The following is a 23,995-nucleotide window of genomic DNA, read 5'->3' as shown; positions in this document are numbered from 1 at the left end:
GAAGTGAGGCCGCCAGTATTGTACTACGGCAACACTTTTCCAGCGAAGTTCCCCAAACTGCAAACAAGGGAAGGACTCAGTAAAGGCACAGAGTGAGACACCTGCCCCGAAAAACCTGGCCTGTACATAAAGGATTGCTTCAAATCATACCACACATCTATGGATAAACAATTGTATTATTTATTTACTTCATTATCATACCAACTTATTATGCCCTGATATACTCCGCAAAGATTACATATGCACCCATATCATAAATTTAAATACCAGTAAAACACCGAAGGAAACTACTACTAAGAAAAATTTGCACTCCAAAAGCCAAAAGGCAGTCCTCTCGATCCTGGCAGTGTGCCCAAATAGCAATTTATGACCAAATAAGGCATACTACCGTACTCGGGAGAACCCACTTAACTATTTATGGGGTGTGTGTCCCCAGTGGCACAAGCTGGGCACAACATATTGGGCACTAAATTGGCATATAAAAAAATGTGCAAAACACCTCTGTGCTTATAACACTTTGAGATGAACACCTTGGGGGCTATATTTTCCAAATGAGGGTCACCTTAATTTCCTTGGGTTTTCCACTTTGCTGGTACCTCATGGCAATGCAACATGTAGTCCAAAAAACATTCCAGTAAATTTTGCACTCCAAAAACCAAACTGACCGCCTTCCATTTTGAGCCCTGCCATGTGTCCAAACAGCTGTTACAACCACATATGAGGTATTGCCTCACTTGGAAGAAATTGCATAGCTAGTTTTGGGGTGCTTTTTCTCCTATAGTGCTGGTAAAAATACAACATTTGAGCTAAATGTACATATAATTGAAAACATTTATTTTCCATCTTTCCAGCCACATTAGATAATTATTTTCTTAAAAAAAAACATCTGTGGGGTAAAAATGCTAACTACATCCCTAGATAAGTTCATTCTGGGGTGTAGTTTCCTAAATGGGGTCACTTTTTTGTGCTTCCATTGTACTGATACTAAACGGGCTCTGCAAATGTGACATGGCACCCGAAAACTAATCCAGCAAAATCTGTGTTGCAAAATACAAATGGTGCTGTGTGCCCAAACAGCAGTTTACGACCAAATGTGGGGTATTACCATATTTTTACGGCAAAATTCTAATACATTTTCTTAAACACCTGTGGGGTCACAATGCTCACTACACCCCTAGATAAGTTCATTGAGGGGTGTAGTATCCTAAATGGAGTTTATTTTTTAGGGTTTCCACTGTACTGGTACCACAGTGGCTTTGCAAATATGACAGAAAACCATTTTAGCAAAATCTGTGCTCCCTTCTAAATTCTGTTGTGTGCTCAAACAACACTTTCTGACCAATTATGGAGTATTGCCATGCTCAGAAAAAATTACTTAACAATTATTGGGGTGCTTTATCTGCTGAATTCTTTATGAACAGGACAAATTTAAATCTACATATTATTATAAACAAATTTTTTTTTTTTTTCATGGCCCAATTCTAATAAATTCTATTGAACACCTGTCTGATGGGCCATGTAACTAAAGGCCCTATTACACTTGCCAATTTTAGCTGGTGCAGCGAGCACCGATCAACAAGACAGCATGTGGATCGGCGCTCGTTTGCTCCTGTCAAAAGGACCTATGTATGGGGATGAGTGGTCGTTACTCCCATCGTTCGTACCCATACATTATTATCATGTCGGCAGCGTGTCTTCCTGTTTACACAGGGAGATGTGCTGCCAACAACGATAATATATAAATTTTTACGATGCGAGCAGCAGATGAACGAGCGTTTGCTCGTTCATCTGCTGATCGCTGCGCTGTTTACCACCCTGGTAATGCTAGCCTGCTGCTTCTATTTTGTATTAAGCTCCGCCTTAGTAATGGACGCTGTCAATCAGCCAGCAGCTATCAATAAGGCAGTAGTAATAAAGTTTAAAGGACATAGACAAAAATATTTTAAAAAATGACGTGGGGTGCCCCCCAATTTTCATAACCAGCCAGATACAACATAGCAGCCACAGCCTAGCATTACCGGGGTGGGAAGGGCCACTGTTTTTGGCCTTTCCCAGCCTAATAATACCAGCCTGTGGCCGCCGCAGTGACCGACCATCACTACAGATGGTCGGGTACTGGATCGTACCCGGCTCTTCCCAGTACCCCTGGTGGCAGTGGGTACCGGGGTAATAGTGGGGGTTAGGCTGGGTTCACAAGACCTATTTTCAGACGTAATGGAGGAGTATTATGCCTCGAATTACGTCTGAAAAAACGGCTCCAATACGTCGGCAAACATCTGCCCACTACTTTCAATGGGCTTTTCGATGTACTGTGCCGACGACCTGTCATTTTACGCGTCGCTGTCAAAAGACGGCGCGTAAAAATACAGCCTCGTCAAAAGAAGTGCAGGACACTTAGTGGGACATAATTGGAGCCGTTTTTCATTGACTCCAATGAAGAACAGCTCCAAATTACGTCCATAAATCACGCCCCGCAAAACGCGAGTACATGCAATTACGTCTGAAATTCAGGAGCTGTTTTCTCCTGAAAACAGCTCCGTAATTTCAGACGTAATTGCAGTTATCGTGTGCACATACCCTTAGTGTTAGACTCTGCACCGGCTAACACTAAGCCCCGCTTTAGTAATGGCCACTGTCAATCAGCCAGCAGCCATTACTAAGGCAGTAGGAATAAAGTTTAAAAACAATACAAGGACATAGAAAAAAATATTTTATTGGAGTAAAAACCCCCACACAATCCTCGTTAACCATTTTATTGAAAATAAAAAAAGCTGTCAACGAAATAGTCCTCGAATCCAACGTAGTCCAACAACCGAACCTGTAAAAAAAACACAAACACACAAAAAAGCAAAGCAATTATTATACTTACCTTTCCTGGGTCCAGCACTGTATTTAATCCTATCTATAACTATAGGGTCTTAGTGCTATAGATATACTGTCTCCCCTGACGTTTTAAGACCTTAACGACGCCCCTGGCTGCTAGTGCTGCATCGTTGGGTCACTTAGGAGACCCAGCGATGCTGCTGAAAGCTGCGGGCCGTTGGTCATCAAAAGTAGTGAGGGGGGGCCCAAAAAGAACTTTTGCAATAGGGTCCATGAGCCATTAGCTATGCCCCTGCACCCAGGCCTACACAGGCTCTAGCCGCTGCCTTCATATCCATGGTGACCCAGCGATGTAATGTGATGCCAAAGCTGCGTCACTACGTAATACAAGTTTATTTAAAAGATACGTGGGAATCTTCAGGGCCCGCCACACTATTAAAATATGTTTGCTGTGTGTTTTGCTTGCATGGAAGAAGAGAAAGCCGGCAAGGGGAGCAAATTCATTCTGCTCTCAATAGCAAGATATGGTGGACTGGTCGAGTGGTAAGTGATAGCCAGCACCAATGTATGTATGTATGTATTTGTATATATACATATATATATAAAAGAAAATCTTGCTTGAAAAAGGTCCTATTGCTGGACTGAAACATTGAACTGTTCAATGTTGATTGAATAAATCCCAGTTTTTCTACTTACCACTGGAGTGCTGCAAGCAGGGGTGAACCTAGCCCCTGTGCTGCCTGAGGCGAACTATAAAAAGGCGCCCCCCCCCCCCCAAATCTATCGGAGTTTTCACATTACTAGCTTTACACAAACACGCAATATATAAATTTTTTAAATAGGAAAACATTTGATGTTTATTTGTTAGGCCCTGTTCACATGGAGTATTTTGACGAGTTTTTTGGCGCGGAAACCGCTCCGCAAAACTCATCAAAAACCAGCCGAAAATGCCTCCCGAGAAAGAAGGGACATGCTCTATCTTCACGTGCTTACGCCTCTGACCTCCCATTGACATCAATGGGAGGCAGAGAAAGCGTATTTCGCTGAGTTTTTTGCCCGTAGCACTCAATGGGCGCAAGCGAAAAACGCAGCAAACGACGTGCAGGAAGGGACAAAATCTGCCTCAAAATCTCAAACTGAATTTTGAGGCAGAATTTTCCTCCTGCAAAAAACTCAGTGTGAACATAGCCTTAAAGTGCTGTTTGAAGTATGGAAAATATTTAAAGAATTATTCTTACTGCCAATCAGTGCAGTACAAATAGTACGGTCTCTCCTCGGCAGCCAGTCTCATTTGTGGCGTCACTCTCTGCAATTACATTCAGTCCAGGACGGATCACGCTTTCGCTGTTTTGAAGCTGCACGTCCTGGGCAGGTTTCTTTGCTCTACCTGCTGTATTGTAGTGGTCTGCCTGTGCTGGCTCGATGCCAGTAGTGGATTAATATGATCTTAGGCCCTGTGCAGTACACAAGTTATGGGCCCACATCCCACACGTAAGTATCACCTACATGTCAAAGTACATCACATGCCACTCTGCAGACTGTCTCCTAGCCTGATCATCTGCTGACACTTCCCCACAGCCCACACCACAGTAATTTACATAGATTGTAAGACCAACATTACCAATAATACCCAATACTGTTACTGAATAATACCCCCATACTGTTACTGAATAATACCCCCATACTGTTACTGAATAATACCCCATATTGTTACTGAATAATACCTCCATACTGTTACTGAATAATACCCCCATACTGTTACTGAATAATACCTCCATACAGTTACTGATTAATACCTCCATACTGTTACTGAATAATACCTCCATACTGTTACTGAATAATACCCCCATACTGTTACTGAATAATACCCCATACTGTTACTGAATAATACCTCCATACTGTTACTGAATAATATCCCCATACTGTTACTGAATAATACCTCCATACTGTTACTGAATAATACCCCCATACTGTTACTGAATAATATCCCATACTGTTACTGAATAATACCCCATACTGTTACTGAATAATACCTCCATACAGTTACTGATTAATACCTCCATACTGTTACCAAATAATACCCCCATACTGTTACTGAATAATACCCCATACTGTTACTGAATAATACCCCCATACTATTACTGATTAATATCCCCATACAGTTACTGAATAATATCCCCATACTGTTACTGAATAATACCCCATACTGTTACTGAATAATACCCCCATACTGTTACTGAATAATATCCCCATACTGTTACTGAATAATATCCCCATACTGTTACTGAATAATACCTCCATACTGTTACTGAATAATACCCCCATACTGTTACTGAATAATATCCCCATACTGTTACTGAATAATACCCCATACTGTTACTGAATAATACCTCCATACTGTTACTGAATAATACCCCCATACTGATACTGAATAATACCTCCATACTGTTACTGAATAATATCCCCATATTGTTACTGAATAATACCCCCATACTGTTACTGAATAATACCCCCATACTGTTACTGAATAATACCACCACACCATAACCACATAGTGACTGACTAATATCCCCCATACTGTCACTGAATAATACCACCACACTATAACCACATAGTGACTGAATAATACCCCCGTACTGATACTGAATAATACCACCACACCATAACCACATAGTGACTGACTAATATCCCCCATACTGTCACTGAATAATACCACCACACTATAACCACATAGTGACTGAATAATACCCCCGTACTGATACTGAATAATACCACCACACCATAACCACATAGTGACTGAATAATACCCCCATGTACTGTATATATATATATATATATATATATATATATATATATATATATATATATAAAATGCTGCCATATATTGTACATATAGAGTCCAACATATGCTGCAAGTATAATTAATCAAATCACTTTATACTCTGTACATTATATAGCGGTGTTATAGGTGTGTACACATATATTACCACTACATATTGTTTGTATAAAAAATACTGCTATAACTGTAGACATATAGTACCATTATATTCACTGCACACCTATTATACTGCTATATACTACACTCACATATAATACCGCTATATACTGCATACACCTATAATCAGGGGCATAGGTAAAGGCTCATGGGCCCCGATGCAAAAGTTCTTATTGGGTCCCCCCACCCACAAACTTCTCATGCCCGACAGTCTGCAGCTTTCAGTTGCATCGCTGGGTCTCCAGCGCTGGACCCAGGAAAGGTAAGAATAATAATTGTTTTGCTTTTTTATGTGTTTCTAATTATTTTTGTGTGTTTGTGTTTTTTTACAGGTTCGGTTGTTGGACTTCGGATTCGAGGACAATTTCAATGACAGCGTTTTTTTATTCTCAATAAAATGGTTAATGGGGGTTGTGTTTTTTTTATTTCAATAAAATATTTTTTCTATGTGCTTGTACTTTTTTAAACTTTATTATTACCGCCTTAGTAATGGCCGCTGGCTGATTGACAACCTCCATTACTAAGGCGGGGCTTAAAGAGGCTCTGTCACCAGATTCTCAAACCCCTATATCCTATTGCATGTGATCGGCGCTGCAATGTAGATAACAGCAACGTTTGTTTTTTAAAAAACTTTCATTTTTGGCCAAGTTATGAGCTGTTTTATATATATGCAAATGAGCTTTGAAATGGACAACTGGGCGTTTTTTTGTTTTGTTTTTTTCAGACAAGCAGTAGAAGACTGAATTCAATTAAATGCTCAGCCCTTAGTCAGTCTTCTACTGCTTGTCTGTATGTTCATTACCCTGCACATAAACCAATCACGTTCTCTGAATATTCACAGCGCAACCAAGCTGAAAGTTTACAGTGCTTGGGAATAAGTGACTGGGGCAGAAGAGGCTGGAGGCGCAGCCTTATATAGTGGATCGAGCGGGTTCCCCAGCAGCATTTAAAAAAAACAGGATCCTGACCTGTCCACAGAGTTTAAGGCAGCACAGAGTATTTCAGGAGATGAGCGTGCGGATCTTGTGCGGTGTGGTGACTTGCCAATCATGTGAAGGTGTTATTGAGGACAGGAGTGGAGGAGAGGTAACAGACTGAGAGCTACGTAATGGTAAGAGCAGAGTTCACAGCAGCACAGAATATTTCAGGAGAGGAGCGTGCAGATGTTGAGGAGTGTATGACGCTGACTGGTCACTGATTGGTCAGCATCATACACATAAACACGGCCAGTTAAAAACACAATACACGCCCAGTTGGACATAACGAAAAAAAAACGCCCAGTTGTCCATATCAAAGCTCATTTGCATATATATAAAATAGCTCATAACTTGGCCAAAAATGAACGTTTTAAAAAAAACTAAAAATGTTACTGTTATCTACATTGCAGCGCCGATCACATGCAATAGGAGATAGGGATTTGAGAATCTGGTGGCAGAGCGTCTTTAATGTTAGCAGGTACAGAGGCTATCACTAACCCCCATTATTCCCCCGGTACCCACCGCCACAAGGGGTACTGGGAAGAGCCGGGTACCCGACCATCTGCAGTGATGGCCACACACCGGGGCGGCCGCAGGCTGGTAGTATTAGGCTGGGGAAGGCCAAAAACCGTGGCCCCTACCACCCTGGTAATGCTGCCTGCTGCTGCTGTGTTGTATCTGGCTGGTTATGAAAATTAGGGGGGACCCCACATCGTTCTTCCCAATTATTTTGTATTTTATAACCAGCCAGATACAATAAAGCAGCAGCCTAGCATTACCAGGGTGGGAAGGGCCACTGTATAAGGCCTTCCACAGCCTGCGGCCGCCCCATTGCCCGACCATCACTACAGATGGTCAGGTACTGGATCGTACCCGGCTCTTCCCAGCGCCCCTGGTGGCGGTGGGTACCGGGGTAATAAAGAGGGTTAGTGTTCGCCTCTGCACCGGCTAACACTAAGCCCCGCCTTAGCAATGGACGCTGTCAATCAGCCGGCGGCCATTACTAAGGCGGTAGTAATAAAGTTTAAAAAAAAACACAAAGACATAGAAAAAATATTTAATTGAAATAAAAATAAACCACACAACCCTCATTAACCATTTTATTGATAATAAAAACAGCCGTCATCGAAGTACTCCTGGAATCTAAAATCTTGTGTAAGAAAACACACAAAAAACGATTAGTAACACGTGTTAGGCTTAGATACAGAGCCCATGTGTGATACTGTCTGTGGGACCCTGTATCTAAGCCTACCACAAGGTAGGCTTATTTACAGGGTCAGGCAGACAGTAATCTTATACAGTAATACAGGGCCCATCAGACAGGATCACACATGGGCCATGTATCTAAGCCTACCATGTGATTGGCTTAGATACAGGGCCCAGCAGACAGCATCACACAATCTGTGATCCTGTCTCATGGGCCCTCTAAACCTGCTACATCGTAGGCTTAAAGGACTTGTCCAGTCCCTAAACATTGATGGCCTATCCTCAGGATAGGCCATCAATAGCTGATGTGTCGTTATCAGTCTCCCGGGACCCGCCAATCAGCAGTTTTGAAGGGGCCGCAGCACTCGTACGAGAGCTGCTTCCCCTTAATTTCCCTTACTCGCTCACACTGAATCGCCGACACCGATTCACAGTGTGACCGGAATGAAGTGACCGGAATGAAGGGGAAGCAGCTCTCGTACAAACACTGCGGCCCCTTCAAAACAGCTGATTGGCGGGGTCCGTCTCCCGGGAGCCGGCCTATCAGCTTCAGCAGACAGGGATATTAATCTTACTCTCCTCTTCAGCCGCGGAGGAAGCTCTGTCCTAACTCTATCCAGGATCACGATGTTGTGCGCGGTGAATAGCGCTGTGACGTCATGCGCTGCGCACAGCGCTTGACGTCAGGACCTCCACTGCGCTCCGGAACCAGGAGAGTAAGTACTGTCAGTTACTATAGTAACAGGGGCCCGCGGCCCGAGTTACTATAGTAACTTTTTATTGATGTGGTGCGGGGGGCTGCGGGCCCCCCTGGCTTCGGGGCCCGGTCGCAATTGCGACCGCTGCGACCCCTACAGCTACGCCACTGCCTATTATATTGCAACATACACTACGCACAATACTGCTACACAGTCTACACACACAATACTAGTATATACACTATATACTCTACACATCAGTTTTCCCACTATTTACACAAAAGCACAGCAAAAACACTTTCTAAATTATTGCTGCAAAACTACAATGTGGGACTGTCCTTAAAGTATCATATGTACACGAGAATCATATTTCCACATATACACAGATTATATATATACATATATATATATATATATATATATATATAACACACACACACATTTACACACTCATACACACACTTACCTTCTATGTAGGATCTCTAATGCAGACAGTCTCATATATAGACGAGAATCATATATACATACACACACACATTTACACACAAACAAACATTTACACACTCATACACACACACATTTACACACAAACAAACATTTACACACTCATACACACACTTACCTTCTATGTAGGATCTCTCATGCAGTCTCTTGAAGCAGCAGAGGCATCCCAGGACAGCAGATATAACCAGCTGCAGAAGTAGCTGGTCTGTTAGACAAATAGGGGGACACAGCACACGAGAGGAGGGGGGCAGAGGAGAGGGAAGCAAGGGGACACAGGAGAGGAGGGGGATACAGGGGACACAGGAGAGGAGGGGGATACAGGGGACACAGGAGAGGAGGGGGGCAGAGGAGACACAGAAGAGTGACACAGGAGAGGAGGAGGGCACAGGAGAGGAGGAGGGCACATGAGAAGGACACAGGGGAGGACTAGACACGGAGCTTCCTCTGTGCAGACGTTGAGGCTGTGAACTCTCCCCTCCCCCTCTTCTCTGCACCAACTGCTTCAGATGAAAGGGAGAGATAGGGAGAGGACGTAGTTTGTTTGCACAGCAGTCCACCGCTCACCTCATTCGTCTGGTTACTTGTTTGAGGAGACAACCGCTCCTCCTGCAGACCTGCTCCTCTCTGGTGGCGCGTGCTTCATACAGCATCAGAGAGGAGCAGGAGTGTTCTCACAGACGGGCACATCTGCTAAGCAAAATAATCCCCCTCCCCGTTCCAGTCCGTCTCTGGCTCAAAATGCCGCCCACCACTTTCAGCTGGGCTGCGCCGCCTGAGGCTGTCGGCTCACATTGCCTCATGGTAGATGCGGCACTGGCTGCAAGATTGTCTTTTTCTATACTATATAGTCCATGGATTGGGACTACTTGCTGGGCACCCATTCACTCTTGATACTGCGAGTGCTTATCATAATATATATATATATATATATATATATATATATATATATATATATATATATATATATATATAAATTCACACGCTGTATATGAGAAGGGGTAGGTGAGAGGTGGTTGATGTTCTTTATGATTAAGGAGAATCTGACACCAGATTTATGCTGCCCTAGGGCAGCATAAAGTATTGACAAACAACCTGATTTCAGGGGTCTGTCAATGGTCAATATGGTGTCGTTTTCATAATATTACTGTTTACCTTTTTCAGCGCAAGCTGAGCGCCACGTGCTCCCCCTGCTGCTGATTGACAGCTTTCTCCCTATTACTGTGCATAGAGAAGAAAGCTGTAAATTATCGGCGGTGGTGGGATTATCCTGCATATAATGAATATGGAGGTCTCCAGAATTAGCGCGTGCACATTATTAGGAGGACTTCTGGCTTGGCTCGCTCTGAATCTGATAAACTCTTATTTTATGAAAATTACACCAAATTGACAAGTGACACATCATTGAAATCAGGGTTTCCGGCACTACTTTATGCTGCCCTAGGATAGAGCAGCAAAAACCCTGTGACAGATTCCATTTAAATTAGGTTCAATAGGACTAGAACGTTAAAAATACAGTGGCGTTCCCACACCTCCAGTAATCTTACTTAGTACAGTGGTGGACTGGCTGCTACAATCACGTGACATGAACACATCACATCATTGTGTAAGCAAGGTAAAAAGAGATGACTGGGGACAGGTGGGTACCTGCGGTGCGGGAATGGCACAGAATTACTAAGATAAGTACATTACAATTTGATCTAACCCCTTAAAGACCAGGCCAATTTGAGTTATTTCATTTTCGTTTTTTCCTCCCGCCTTCCAAAAGCCATAACTTTTTTATTTCTTCACATAGCCATATGAGGGCTTGTTTTTTGTGGGACAAGTTGTAGCTTTTAATGGCACCATTTATTGTACCGCATAATGTACTGGGAAGCTGAAAAAAATAATTATTTGTGGGGTGAAATGGGCAAAAAACAGATTATGCCATTTTTTTCGGGGTTTTGTTTTTACGCCATCCATCAGGCAGCAAAAATATCATGGTCACCTTATTCTATGGGTTGATACGATTACGGTGATACCAAATTTATATGTTTTGTTTTATGTTTTAGCACTTTAGCTTATTTTTCTATCAATTTGGCAGTGTGAAGTCTTACATTTTGTGGGGCGAGATGTTTTCACTGATACCATTTTGGGGTACATGCGACTTTTTGATCACTTTTTATTCCATTTTTTTGGAGAGCTGAGGTGACCAAAACACAGCAATTTGCATGTTTTACCGTATTTTACGGACTATAGGACGCACTGGACCATAAGACGCACCCATAAATTCTACCATAAAAAAGGAGAAAATATAATGTTTTGCCTGTAGCTGTACATTTCCTGGGTAATAGTGAGACAATAGGGTACCACAGTGCCCCAACACAATGCCAGCCACAGATGCCCCATAACAATGTCAGACAAAGAATAGTGCTCTCACCCTCCACTGAACTCACCAGAGGTGTGGAGAGGCAGGTGTTAATGGTGTTGAATCTGCTCTTCTTGCTGCTCTGTACATAGGAGGGGGCGTGGCTAGAAGGTCCTTGTAGATCAGTATCTGCATAGATTTACTGCGCCTGTGTTCTAATGTTTGTGTTATTTGCTCACTGAACAGTGAGATGACAGAACTCTATGTGTAAGATGCGACTGTTCAGTGAGCAGATAACACAGAGATATTTTACACACGGCATAGGACATGCTTCTTCCATTATACGGCACTGCAAGGACCTTTGAAGCTCGGAGCTTAGTCTCCTGCTCCTGGCATCTATTTACCTTCAGGAGATAAGACGCAGCAGAAGATTACAGCACAGATTCTAAGAGAGAAACTGCGTCTAATAGTCCAAAAAATACGGTATATATATTTTTTTACGGCGTTCACCGAGCGGGTTAAACAACGCTATATTGTGATAGTTCGAACTTTTACGGACGCGGCGATACCAGTTATGTTAACTTTTTTTTTTAACATTGCTTTAGGGAAAATGGGAAAAGGTTTATAAAAAACTTTATTTAACAGTTTTTTTTTTACTTTTTTCTTAGTCCCCCCCTAGGGGACTTGAACCAGCGATCGTTGGATCACTTGCATGATATACTGCAATACCAATGTATTGCAGTGTATCATGATACTGACAGTCTCCTTTCAAAGGAGTACGAAGATGGCAGACCGGGGGGCCTTCATTAGGCCCCCAGGCTGCCATAACAACCATTGTCACCCACTGATCGCGTAGTGGGGGGAGGCAATGGCGAGCTAGACGCCCCCCCTGATTCTAACAATTTAAATGCTGCGGTCATGATTGACTGCGACATTTAAGGTGTTAAATGGGCGGAATCAAAGTGATCTTTGACTCTGACCGTTGCAGTGAGGTCTCGGCAGAATAACACAGCCGTCACCCGCTGAGTATGGAGCGAGCTAGTGGAATTGTTTCTGATCTCAGACTTTTAGAATAGCGGATGATTGGCGTGATACTCCCCCTACGTGGGCACCTTAACAATGGCATGAAATCTATTGCCTAGTCTTGAAGTAGTGTTATGTTCAGTTAATGAGAAGACTTTCCAACTGTAAAATGATATCTGAATATGACAATTCCAGTATCAGGTAACATCAGTAAAGACATTTCGAAATCTGCTTAAGTGTATGTAACATAATGCAAAATTTATAAGTCAATTTCCAAAAAACGAGGAGACTATGCCTGCTGTGCCTTTCTTAGTCTTATCTGAACTTTGCAATAAACATGCATATGCATTATGTAGCATCCTATCATAATGTAACAATATTCTGCTCAAATATAATTGTATTTGCATTGAATTTAAATTTGAGTATTTAGAATGCGGCATGAATTGTTCTCACCAGTGTACATTTGCTTTCTCATGAGGTTGCAGAACTATATGCACTGACCAATAAATCGCCTTAAAAGTCAGAGTATTTGGCCTGAAGCCTGAAATTGAATCCAGGACACAGCAGCAGCGTGGAAAAAAGACTTAGCACCTTACTGATGAGGAAATCTTTCCAACTTATCCCCTTTTACATACTTGATTCTTATTATCTGTAAACCTGGTAGTCAGACACTAAGTATCAAGCACTTCTCTGGATAACAAAGAATATATTAGAAACACATGCTTTGCCTGTTCATTCGGTAAGCTTCTTAACCAAGCTTATATTTTATCCTTCCATGTACAGTTGTCATTTTGCAGTTCGAGGCTTTTTTTTTACGAATCCCACCTTTATTACGAGATCAAAGTATGATGTGGGTGATTCAATTGTGTTAACACTTTGTTTAATACAAAATTGCTGTAAGAAAAAGACTTAAATGGCTAAGCGGCCAAATATACCTCTTGTACTGCTGAAACGATTTCCATCTTACCATGCTATTGGTATATTGTAATAGTAAGTCAAACAAAAATCAAATTTTTATATTATATATATATATATATATATATATATATATATATATACTGTGTATATATATATATACATATATATATATATATATATATATATCCAGTGGCGTAACTACCGCTATAGCAGCCGTAGCGACTGCTACGGGGCCCGCGGCATGAGGGGGCCCGTGTCGCCCACCGGCACGGGCCCCCACCATGGCCGGAGGCTCCGCTAGCAGCCGCTATGGCTGCTACAGCGGGACGCCACTGAACACTACGGCAGAGCAGGGAGGTATCTCCCCGCTCTGCCATTAAACAAAAGACATGTATCCCCTATCCACAGGATAGGGGATACATGTGTGATCGCTGGCATTGATAGGGAGAACGGGGGACTGAAAGTCCCCTGAAGTTCTCCATCACAAACCTCGGACTTCCGGGGTCTGTGTCGGCAGCTCCGTAGAAATGAATGGAGCGCCGGTCACGCTTGTGCGCATGCGTGACCAGCGCTCCTTTCATTTTTATTGAGCTGCGCAGACGCTGGAACTCAGAGCTTAGTCATGGAGAACTTGGTGGACTTTCGGTCCCCCGTCCTCCCTATCGCTGCCAGCGATCACACATGTATCCCTTATCCTGTAGATAGGGGATACATGTCTTTTTTCTTCTCACACTGTAGGTCGCATTTTTTTGGGGGGTTGGGGACGCTGTATGGCGTTCCCTACAGGGGGGGGCTGTATGGCGCTATCCACAGGGGGGGGGCTGTATGGCATTCCCTACAGGGGGGGCTGTATGGCGTTCCCTACAGGGGGGGGCTGTATGGCGTTCCCTACAGGGGGGCTGTATGACGTTCCCTACAGACCCCCCCGTAGGGAACGCCATACAGACCCCCTGTAGATAACGCCATACAGACCCCCTGTAGATAACACCATACAGTTCCCCTGTAGATAACGCCATACAGACCCCCTGTAGATAACACCATACAGTTCCCCTGTAGATAACGCCATACAGCCCCCTCTGTAGAGAACGGCATACAGCCCCCCCTGTGGATAGCGCCATACAGCCCCCCTGTAGATAACGCCATACAGCCCCCCTGTAGATAGCGCCATACAGCCCCCTCTGTAGATAACGCCATACAGTCCACCTGTGGATAGCGCCATACAGCCCCCCTGTAGATAACGCCATACAGCCCCCCTGTAGATAGCACCATACAGCCCCCCTGTAGATAGCGCCATACAGCCCCCTCTGTAGATAGCGCCATACAGTCCCCCTGTGGATAGCGCCATACAGCCCCCCTGTAGATAACGCCATACAGCCCCCTGTAGATAGCGCCATACAGCCCCCTCTGTAGATAACGCCATATAGCCCCCTCTGTAGATAGCGCCATACAGCCCCCTCTGTAGATAGCGCCATACAGCCCCCTCGGTAGATAGCGCCATACAGCCCCCTCTGTAGATAGCGCCATACAGCCCCCTCTGTAGATAGCGCCATACAGCCCCCTCTGTAGATAGAGCCATACAGCCCCCTCTGTAGATAGCGCCATACAGCCCCCTCTGTAGATAGCGCCATACAGCCCCCTCTGTAGATAGCGCCATACAGCCCCCACTGTAGAGAACGCCATACAGCCCCCTCTGTAGATAGCACCATACAGCCCCCTCTGTAGATGGCGCCATACAGCCCCCCTGTAGATAACGCCATACAGCCCCCTTTGTAGATATCTACAGAGGGGGCTGTATGGCGTTATCTACAGGGGGGACTGTATGGCGCTATCTAAAGAGGGGGCTGTATGGCGCTATCTACAGAGGGGGCTGTATGCCATTATCTACAGGGGGGGCTGTAAAAAAGGCACTATCTACAAGGGGGGGGGGGGTTGTGTGACACCCAGGGGAGGGGGGGCCCCAGTCAAAAGTTTGCTATGGGGCCCAGTCTTTCCTAGTTACGCCCCTGTGTGTATAAATACATATATATATATATATATATATATATATATATATATATATATAGTACCAAAGATATTTAAATGAAGCAGCACTCATGTAATAAATACCATACAAGAAAAAAGATTGCAGCACTCTAGCAAGGTCCAGTAAGGAATGTTTAGATCCAAGCGACGCTTCAGTTCCACCATGGAACTTTAGGACTTCAAGGTAGATGACAGCAAGGTTGTTTAATTTCACCCCAAGTGAGCTAACTTGGGGTGAAATTAAACAACCTTGCTTTCATCTACCTTGAAGTCCTGGTGCCATGCCTTCTTCTATGGTTTTGACTACATCTTCACTGGGGAACTGATTCATCATTATTCAGTTTATTTTGGAGTGCTGTGTTAATTTTTTCAGGACTGTATATATATATATATATATATATATATATATATATATATATATATATAGCAATAGAAAGCAGCAGCACTCACTAGAAACAAATGTGTAGGTGCCAAGCAAGTCGTCCAGATCCAAGGACAAGGCAGTATATAAAAATAGAAATCTTGCAGCACTCCAAAAGTCTAAAAAATAAGTGGTTTATTCAGCCAACAAACAGTGACGTTTCTGTCCTACAATAGGACCTTTATCAAGCATGCTTGATAAAGGTCCTATTGTAGGACAGAAACGTCGCTGTTTGTTGGCTGAATAAACCACTTATTTTTCACACTTTTGGAGTGCTGCAAGATTTCTATTTTTATATATATGTATTTAACGCTGAATAAGTAGTCGGGAAGCAGCACTCAATGTCCTCATTGAAAAGGTGAAACAATGTGTGGTTCTTGTTGGCTGCAGTACTGCTCCATTCATCTGCTGTTTTTATATATATATATATATATATATATATATATATATATATATATACGTGTATGTATGTGTATATATATATATATATATATACATATATATATATATTTGTCGCTGCCAAGATACATGCAGCTTCTTGTGGACTATTTTTGTTCTTGTCATGCTTCTTAAACAATTGATGAAAATGATTGTTCTGCCACCTCTTCTTAGATGCTGGGACCTTGTGGATATCAACGGTGTCTCGGCTCCCAGACCACACTGATTTGGCCCTTATGCTATAATTGACATTTTGTTAAAGTCAGCATCAGGATGCCTCTTCATAACAAATATCAGTACAATATCTACCATGCTTATACTGCTTGCAACAGTTATTCTGTCTAACCTATCTCTTACCTATAAATAACACATGGCAAAAGTGGCATATGAAACTGTTTCCCTGTCGTTCACAGACTCACTTGCAAACTTTTATTTGTACCGGCTTTTCTGTATGAATTTTCTGGGGTTTATACACTACAGTATATGGCAAAAGTATGTGGACACCTGACCATCAGACTTGTATCAGCTTGTTGGACATCCATTCCAAAACCATGAGCATTAAAGAGGCTCTGTCACCAGTTTATAAGTGCCCTATCTCCTACATAATCTGATCGGCGCTGTAATGTAGATAACAACAGTGGTTTTTATTTTGAAAAATGAAAATTGAGCAAGTTATGAGCAATTTTAGATTTTGGCTAATTAGTTCGCGAGATCACGCTGTGTTGGGACTTTCTCCCACAGGTCCTTCACCGGAGCGATGGAAGAGTCCACAGTCATCGCCTCCAGCCGTGCCAGGACATTTATCCGAATCTGCAGTGGCTGGAGGTGATGTCTGTTCAATCTTCCATAGCTCCGATGAAGAACCTGTGGGAGGAAGTCCCGTCCCTGTGCAGTGAAGCAAGCTGGGCATGAATGAAGAGAAGTGTATGACGCTGATTGGTCACTGATTGGTTCTCTTTACACTTCTCTTTACAATGCCCACTTGGTAAAAAGATAAAAAACGCCCAGTTGGTCATTAAGAGCTAATTAGCATAAATCTAACATTGTTCATAACTTGTTCAAAAATGATAGTTTTTCAAAATAAAAACCACTGTTGTTATCTACATTACAGCGCCTATCAGATTAGGTAGAAAGCTTTCCACAAGATTTAGGGGTGTGCCTGTGTAAATTCATGCCCACTCAGCAAAAAAAAGCATTTGTGAAGTCAGGCACTGATGTTGGACAAGAAGGTTTGGCTCGCAATCGGCGTTCCATTTCATCCCAAAGGTGTTTAATGGGGTTAAGGACAGGGCTCTGTGCAGGTCACTCGAGTTCCTCTAAACTAAACTCATCAAACCAGGTCTTTATGGACCTTGCTTTGTGGACTGGGGCACATGCATTCTGGGACATGAAAGGGCCTTCCCTAAACTGTTTCCACAAAGTTGGAAGCATACAATTGTCTAAAATGTCTTTGAATGGAGTAGCATTACTAATACCCTTCACTGGAGATAAGGGGTCTAGTCCAAGCCCCTCCTGAACCACATTTTACGGTAGGCACTATGCATTCCGATAATTAGTTCTCCTGGCATTTGCCAATTCCAGGTTTGGCCCCCAGACTGCCAGATGGTAAAGCAAGATTCATCATTTAAAACAAAACCATTCCACTGCTCCATAGTTTAATAGCGGCATGATTTACACCACTCCAGCCAACGCTTGGCATTGCGCATGGTGCTTTTAAGCTTGTGTGCAGCTGCTCAACCATGGTTCTCATTTTATGAAGCTCCCGACATGCCAATGTCGTGCTGATGTCACTTCCATAGGTAGTTTGGATCTCTGTAGTGAGCGATGTACACAGGTGAGGCTATTTTTACATGTCACAAGCTTCAGCACTCGGAGGCCTTGCTCTGTGAGTTTGCGTGGTCTACCGGTTTTTGGCTGAGCTGTTGTTACTCCAAGATACCTTCACTTCACAATAATAGCAATTTCAACTCGTTTAAATCTAGCAGATCAGAAATTTTAGGAGCTAACTTGTGGCAAAGGTGGCAGTGCCACATTTAAAATGAATGATCTCTTCAGTATGACCCATACTACTACTAATGTTTGTCTATGGAGATTGCATGGCTTTTTTACCTGTTTGCAATGGCTGTGGCTGAAACACATGAACTCAATTATTTAGAGAGGTGTCCATATGGTGGAAATCATGGTGGAAACGTATAAGGTAGCAAGTGGAAGAATAAGGTAAAGGTGAGAGAACACAGACTGATCTTGGCACTTGACCCAAGGATTGAATTGAAAGAAAATTATATTACATAATATATTAACATATACTGTATTGTAAGTGTATGGCCAATTTGAAGATAATAGTTCCCTTGAACTACTGTACCTCTCCATATATTATAAGGCTTTATTGAATTAATGGTCAACAGTATCATCAGGTTGCTGTTTCTTTTCTTCTGCGTTATAATGATATTTTATTTCCTGGCGCAGAGATTGTTTTTAAAGCGTATCTAACCTTTCAGATGACTTTTCAGAATAAGCTGTCATATGTGTGTACATAAGGAACAACACTATTTATGGCCATTATAAGCCTTGTAGTCTGCATGCTCTATCTCTAGTTCTCAGTTTTCTCTGAGTGGAAGGAGCCATACATTGCACACATAGAGAGGAGGATAATCCTGCTCCCCTATATCTATCACATGAGCAGTGTAGCTGAGAATCCAGCACTGGGGGAGAGATATAACGCTTTCTAGAAGCTTCTGCAGCATCTAATGTCTCTCTCCCTCTCTCTCACTCTGGACCTGCTCCCTCCTCCCACTCCTTCTCCTTCATCTGTAACCTGATACTTCAGTGGGCTGATGGTCCGTCTCCTCTGGAGGAGATAGAAAAAGCAGTAAATTAGGAATGAGTGAACAGTTAAGACCCATTTACACGGGCTAATGAACATACGAACGCTCATTCCCGATCATTGCCCTGTGTAAACAGGGCAGTGATCAACCGACAAATGAGCAAACGCTCATTCGTTGACTGGTTTAATCTTTTATGCTGGCCTTAAAATCATCGTTGTTGGCAGCACATCTCCCTGTGAAAACCCAGCTTTAGGAAGGACAGAAGTAGTGCCTGATAGGTGGAGAAAGAAGAATTTTTCCCATATAAGATATATTGAGAAAATTCTTATATTCGTTTGTACTATTGATTCATGCAAAGTTTGCTGAAAAAGTTAGTAGCCATTTAAGGGCTTGTCCAAGATTAAGGTTTTTCATTGCCTACACTTGTCCATTACTAGAAATACAATAACTTTATAATTGGTTATTAAAAATGTTCTACCTATTATTATCTATGATGTCTCACCCAGCTGACCATGGCCACATTTAAACACTAATGCCGCTGATCATCCCATACATAGCCTCCCCCTCTCACTGTTTCCTCAAACAAAGCACAACTCTGTACAGCAGCCATGTGGCCTTGCAACATGGTTGCTTTATAAAATAGATCAGCACCAGATCTATTACTATTAGTGGCTATGTAACAAGGTGTTTATATACATCTGTATTATGCTACTATTTGTAAGCTGTCAGGGAGAAGATATTGTTATTAGTATAAAATAATGACATAGCTGTATTTATTTGAAAATTATTTAATCACATAGAAAAAAAGAGCCAATGAGGTCTAAAGCGGCAGAATGCGGACAAGAAACCCTCACCAATCGTAAAGGTATTTTTTTCTTTTTTCTTTTTTCTCTACAATACTGTACTGCAACTGTGCTGTTAGTAAGGTGTAGAAGTAAATATCCTTTTACATGTCTAAGGCCTTTTTCACATGAGCGTATTTCACATCCATGTGCTATCCGTTTTTTTCACAGACACCACACAGACCTATGAAAATCATTGTGGCTATTCGGACATGCGTTGTTTTTCACACATAGTATGTCTGTTGCATGAAGCTCACTGCATGTCCTGCATTTTTGTGCACCACGCAGCCCATTGAAGTCAATGGGTGCGTGAAAAAAACTTCATCTGTGTGCTGTGTGTGTTTTTCACGCACCACCAGTTGCTAAAGAAATTATGAGAAAAAACAAAAGCACCTCTTTCAGTTCTTTTTGCTGACGTAAAAAAGGCATGACATACGGATGACATACTCACGTAAAATACGCACCGTACAAGGATGCCACACAGAACTGCAACGCAGGAAAAATGCAGCAATTTTTATGCGCGCAAAACGGAAACGCTTGTGTGAATCTGGCCTAAGGTCTTATTCACACGAACGTTAAGACAACGGCCGTCACGCGGACCTATGCAATTCAATGGGGCCGTTCACACGGACGTTGTTTCAATGGACCGTGTGAAGGGTCTGTGAGAATATAGGACATGTCCAATTTTTTCACGCTTCACGCCTCCCTCCATAGACTCTAGTCTATGGGGGATGCGTGATGCAACGTCCCACAGCGCAGAGCACGAATGCACCTCGGATGTGAAAAACGTTCCTTTCTCACGTCCGAGATACGCAACTCTCGTTTGAATCCGGCCTAAGAGTGATTGCATAGTGTAGAACAGAGAGTACAGAGTGGTCATTGTTTAACAGTGTTTCTATTCTACTTAGCTCTATTAGGTCCAAAAATTCCTATGAATCAGTACTTAGGCCGTAAAGTCTAAAGTAGGTACTTTACTAGTACTGTGAAATCTATTTAATTTAATCATAAACTTTGTTGTTTTCATTACACAGGATATAATCAATATGATCTAATTGGTTAGTTGTGAATCAACTTATGAGAAAAATACACTAATGGCTTGTGTTTGTCTCCAGAGTCAGCTCCAAATGGGGTTGCCATCTGCTGGACCTTTATACCTCAATATCAAGTCAGAGCCGGGGCCCAACAGGGGATCCTCTGGTATTCTGGTGGACCAATCCAACCAGGTTGACACTTAACTAATTTTACTGTGCATTGCTAACTCAAAAGGCATGCTTGTCAGTGTTCACCATATATAGACTTCTTTCATATGACCAATTATTATTATAATTATTATAAGGTGATTTGCTGTAAGTATAACCAATTGGTCTCCAAAATAGTTCTTATTCTATGTGCTCAATGGATGTGAGATGAGACCACTTTGCACTGTCTATGTAGGGTGGTTATAATCTTTTTCTTCTTTCAGACGATGATGTTCACATTTTCTCTTTACACAGTTACAATAATTTATAAAACATACATGGAAAGAAATTCATAGAATTTACCATATATATGTATATAGTCTAAAGTACCTAAATGTATATAAGCTGGTGATACATACTGTATTTGCTGAAGAGACTCCCGGTAAGTCTTTTTACAATTTGATGAAACACTATAATGACATTTGGCTAGAATATCAATGATGATCAGAAGCAGGCATATACTGTATGTCTATTAAATGCTCTAGGCCAGACATAAGCATCAGCTATTACATGTAAATTAGGTGCAGTGTATTCCTTGCAGGCCTGGTAACCATGCAGAATAGAGCTAATTCTTTTCAGCATGTACAATGGTTGTGCATTTAGAACCATGGATGGACTCACTATCAATTTCTATAATTAATGCTTTTTACATTCGCAATTCAGCATTTTTTTACACCTATGTGTTTATTGAACACACACACGCACACACACACACACACACACACACACACGGAGAAAATTATTTTTATATGTTAGTGGTTACCTGTAGTTAAAGAAGTTACACTAAATTTCAAGATGGAATCTGCATTCGTTCATTCATTTTCAGACCCCTGATATTTAGTGTGCTACCTGCTCCTAGATTCAGATTTTTCTCATGTGAGCTTGTCCCTCCCAGTAATAAATGCTAGATGTGAAGTCTGTGTGTCCAGGATGCTGCTACCTTTACTTGCTCTCATGTACTGGCACATCTTAATTCCTGTACTGATTTCCTCTTTTAATACAGCCCCTGTATAAACGCTGCGCTGGCTCCCTTCCCTTGCAAGATTCAGAAGCGCCCGGGCCCGGCGACTCAGTAGCCACCTTTCCGCCCGGGCGCTTCTTCACTTAGTGGCATCGCTACCGCTGTAGCAGCCATAGTGGCTGCTAGCGGCGACACCGGACATGAGGGCACCCATGCCGCCCGTCGGCGCTGCAAGCAGTCCATGCTGCTGCTACAGCGGTAGCGACTCCACTATAGTAGGGCAGGGAGATATCTTCCTGCTCTGCTATCTACAAGCGCCACTGTGGCTCCCTGAAAGAGCGGAATCCCCGTGTCCATAAATGGACACAGACGACAGGGGCTTCTCCTGGATTGGAATCCCTGGTCACAGCGTTGGCAATGCTGTGGACGGGTATTCTGCTTCAGGAGTTTCCCCTGATGTCACTGTCATATATGGACAGAGACATCAAGCGGTGCACTCCAGGAGCGGAATCCCCAGCCACAGGGGGATTCCGCTCCTTCAGGGAGCTACAGTGGTGCTGTCTACTTGACGGGCGGGTGCTATCTACAAGGGGACTGTGGACTGTGTGGCACTACCTGCCAGGGGCTGTGTGGAACTACCTACAAGGGGGCTGTGTGGCACTACCTACCAGGGGGCTGTGTGGCACTACCTACCAGGGGACAGTGTGGCACTACCACCAGGGGGCTGTGTGGCACTTCCTACAGGGGGCTGTGTGGCATTACCCACAGGGTGCTGTGTGGCACTACCTATCAGGGTGCTGTGTGGCACTACCTACTAGGGTGCTGTGTGGCACTACCTAGAGGGTACTGTGTGGCACTACCTAGTGGGGGCTGTGTGGCACTACCTACAGGGGGCTGTGTGGCACTATCTACAAGGGGGCTGTGTGGCACTATCTACAAGGGGGCTGTGTGGCACTATCTACAAGGTGGCTGTGTGGCACTATCTACAAGGTGGCTTTGTGGCAGTATCTACAAGGGGGCTGTGTGGCACTATCTACAAGGGGGTTGTGTTGCACTATCTACAAGTGGGCTGTTTGGCACTATCTACAAGGGGACTGTGTGACACTATTTACAAGGGGGCTGTGTGGCTCTATCTACAATGGGGCTGTGTGGCACTAGCTACAAAAGGGCTTTGTGATACTGGGGAATCTGTATGAGTATGAATATGAGTGGGGGGCTGATGGTTATTTTATTGTTAGTGGGTGGCTGATGGTCATTTTACTGTGAGTGTGGGGCTGATGATCATTTTACTGTGAGTGGGGGGGCTGATAGTCATTTTAGTGTGAGTGGGGGGCTGAGGGACATTTTACTGTGAGTAGGGGCTGATGGTAATTTTACTATGAGTGGGGGGGGCTGATGGTCATTTTACTGTGAGTGGGGGGGCTGATGGTCTTCAAGCGGTTTCCACCTCTGACCTCCAATTGAAATTAATAGGGGACAGAAAATACCTGCAGCGCTCGTTTCGTGCTTTTTTGCCTGCGTCTCTTGCATTAGCTTCAACGGCTTAAAAAAAAAAGGTCAAACAACGCTGTCAATACAAAATTTTTCCAGTGGTGCCTCGAGTCCGAAAAGGTTGCAAAGCTCTGTACTAGGCTACAGGATCACGCCGGCCTGTGCAAGGATCCCATCGTGGAGCAGCTCAGTTCGTCGTGGAAACAGGGCTTAGTTGAGTAAATTTTTTTTGGGGGGGCACTGTCTACAAGAGGGAGGTGGGGGGGCTG

At 43.2% G+C, this 23,995-nt stretch overlaps 1 long non-coding RNA gene across 1 annotated transcript in view; it reads left to right on the top strand.

Annotated features, from left to right (window-relative positions):
* LOC142656324 (uncharacterized) overlaps nucleotides 1-20,032 on the top strand; it is a 64,884-nt gene extending 44,852 nt beyond the window's left edge. Inside the window, exon 3 of the long non-coding RNA XR_012849656.1 lies at nucleotides 19,995-20,032. This is a non-coding gene — a long non-coding RNA (uncharacterized LOC142656324). The remainder of the gene's footprint in view (nucleotides 1-19,994) is intronic.
* Nucleotides 20,033-23,995: the final 3,963 nt, after the last annotated feature.

The sequence above is a fragment of the Rhinoderma darwinii genome, chromosome 6 (assembly GCF_050947455.1).
Source record: "Rhinoderma darwinii isolate aRhiDar2 chromosome 6, aRhiDar2.hap1, whole genome shotgun sequence".
In the NCBI taxonomy this organism is placed as follows: Eukaryota; Metazoa; Chordata; class Amphibia; order Anura; family Rhinodermatidae; genus Rhinoderma; species Rhinoderma darwinii.
The sequence above is the reverse complement of the archived record's forward strand: the minus strand, read 5'-3'. Positions and strand labels throughout refer to the sequence as shown.